The sequence below is a fragment of the Penaeus japonicus genome, unplaced genomic scaffold (assembly GCF_977035675.1).
Source record: "Penaeus japonicus unplaced genomic scaffold, GWHDUDI00000001_assembly GWHDUDI00000013, whole genome shotgun sequence".
Classification (NCBI taxonomy): domain Eukaryota; kingdom Metazoa; phylum Arthropoda; class Malacostraca; order Decapoda; family Penaeidae; genus Penaeus; species Penaeus japonicus.
In genome coordinates, this window is record NW_028234415.1 from 9,972,547 (window position 1) to 9,975,046 (window position 2,500).

Below are 2,500 nucleotides of genomic sequence, written 5' to 3' on the forward strand. Positions count from 1 at the left end.
CAACCCTTGCTTTCTGTCCCCATCTTTCAATCTCTCTCTTTTTTTAGTGTTCATGATATTTCTTTGATTCATGTGCAATGTTAATGTGAATACGTCTTTCTATGAAAATCCTGATATTAATTGTTTGCAAACTGGTTAATTGTTGACATTCAGAGATGTTATCAAGCCGCCAACATAGGATGGTGCTCAGGGGAAGCACCTAGTCGGTGTTGGGATAGTGAAGGAAATGCACCAAGGTCTTTCTGTCTGTATCGGCACATGAGGTTGATTATTCCACCTGAGCTTTTTTTTTTTCTCTCTCTCTCTCTCTCTCTTTTCTATCTTTGTTTCTTTCCTCATTTTTGTCTCTTCAGTTCTTTGTTTTTCTCTTCCATGCTCCAAGACAAACCTACTACTTCAGTTGATGAGCTTGTTTCGGTGGATGAGAATTACTAGGGTATTTCATATAAAAGTAGAACTTTGTATAACATTTGCACTAATCCCTTGGTAAGCACACGTCTCCTATCCCGAAACAAGCAAAAGTCTAAGACTTGAAAAATGTGAGTATCAAAAACGTACAATGATGTTCTAACTCTGGAACTTTGTCTCTGCAGTATTGTCTTGGAACACTTCTTTTTATTTTCTCACTTCTATTAAGTTTGTAAGGCAAGGAGAATGAAGGTTTATCTACACTATTGGTCATGCAGATTGCTCACTGGATGGAAGGTTGATATTGTGATAGCTGTTATGATAATACAGTGATATCATGTAGTTTTGTAGACTCATCCAGCCAGTAAGTTTAGGATATTTTCATTTATTACTATTATTATCATTTTTCTCCCCTCTATTACTCTTTTTTTAGTTACCTTCATTTGTAAGACAAACTCTGAATTTCAATTGAAGTGGAAAAGGATGTTGGATTGGTACTCTCTGGTCATCAACCATTAAATATTCTGAAGAAGGTTGAGACTATGTTTTGCAATGTTGATATAGAATCCTCTTTTGTTAGATACTAATTTATTTATTAATATTTACAAAGTTTTTTGCTTTTATTTTCCTCCCATTATATACAGAAATTACAAACCGCTGTTTGTGTAATTGGAATTATTTTTATATTTTCATTCATATACCTTTCCTTTTCCTTAGTTTTATAAATAGAGTTGATTCTCTGTGATATTTCTTGCATATCAGGAATTGTTGGATTAATGTGAGAAGGGTCACTAGCTTTCTTTTCTTTTGCCAGTACTTACATTAGACAAGCTCTTTACAAAATCTCCAGACAAAATACGACATGAAGGGAGGAGAAAGAAATATGTACAATTGAAATATCAGAGTATGTCTTATTTATATTTCAGATAATTTTTGTATATCAGATTTGCAAACTTGTAGAAATACAGGGATGGGATTGTTTCTACTTCTGTATGAATTTGGGTGTGGTAAAGTTAATTTTGTCGATAATCTTAGATATGCCACATCTAGTATCAAAGTTGAGAATTAAGTTCTAGGTCAAGAAGCCCTATAGGTAGTCTTGACTTTTTGTATTAGCATTGTTGTAGAATTATTATTATTTTTTATTATTGTTATGATATTACTTATGGTATTTGTATTTAAAAAATGAAAGTTGATGTAATTTAGTAATTTGATGTACACCATTACCTCATTTTTATTTTTTATTTGTAGCTACTAACTAAAATATTAGATGAAAAAAAAAGATCCTAACAGTAACCTATTAACAGAAATGCCAGCCTCTTCCACTCCCATAATGGCTGGATAATTGTCCTTTTTTTTCCATTTTTTCATAGAGCTTGATTTGATATTACAAATGTGATACAAGTAATGTTGGTGAGAAAATCAAACACACGTAGAAAGATGCATGGAAGATCATTTTGGTGCTGCAACTCCTCTTCCAGTATGCAAGGAAGGCAACGTGACGGGCTCTCGAACGTAACGGCCGAGTACTGCATACAGTGGTATCCTCTGGTCTTGCCCTTCTATGAAAACAGTTTTGCAGAACTGATGTCCATTGATGTTGGTTGAATGGAAGATAAAACAACATTTAGTCCATAGTAATCTATCCTATTTGGGACCCAAGTTATTACACCATGCACCATGTACTAAATCATACCCATGTTCATACTGAACAAGCCTATGATCTTCATGCTTTGTATGATTATGTGTGCATAATTATTATTTTATAAATAAACACTTTTATAAAGTTGTAGTTTTCTTAATGTTTCCATGTTTTGTTTTATATTGTCATTGTTCTGTGAAACTAGAGAGAGCTGCGGCAAGTGCTACAAAATGCTAAGCTGTGTATTTAGCATACAAATAAAATTATTAATGAAAACCATTCCCATTGTACTTTGTATTACAATGGTCAAAGCTTTTTACAAGTGGTCCATCATAAGACTAACTCTATTATATGATTATTTATTTATCTAATAATTCTAAATTGTTGAAAATGGTGTTAAACAGGCTGTTTAAGAAATAACATTTACATCGTGGGAAGAATAGAAAGTAT

General features: G+C 32.7%; 1 protein-coding gene and 1 long non-coding RNA gene across 2 annotated transcripts in view; one reads left to right on the forward strand and one right to left on the reverse strand.

The window, feature by feature from the left end:
* Positions 1-2,194, forward strand: part of LOC122250595 (thioredoxin-related transmembrane protein 1) — a 16,033-nt gene extending 13,839 nt beyond the window's left edge. Inside the window, exon 6 of the mRNA XM_043012103.2 lies at positions 1-2,194. This exon is cut by the window's left edge and continues 1,268 nt beyond it. The gene's annotated coding sequence lies outside the window, so the exon portion shown is untranslated.
* Positions 1-2,500, reverse strand: part of LOC122250594 (uncharacterized) — a 97,844-nt gene that overhangs the window by 11,182 nt on the left and 84,162 nt on the right. The gene's annotated exons all lie outside the window — the stretch shown is intronic.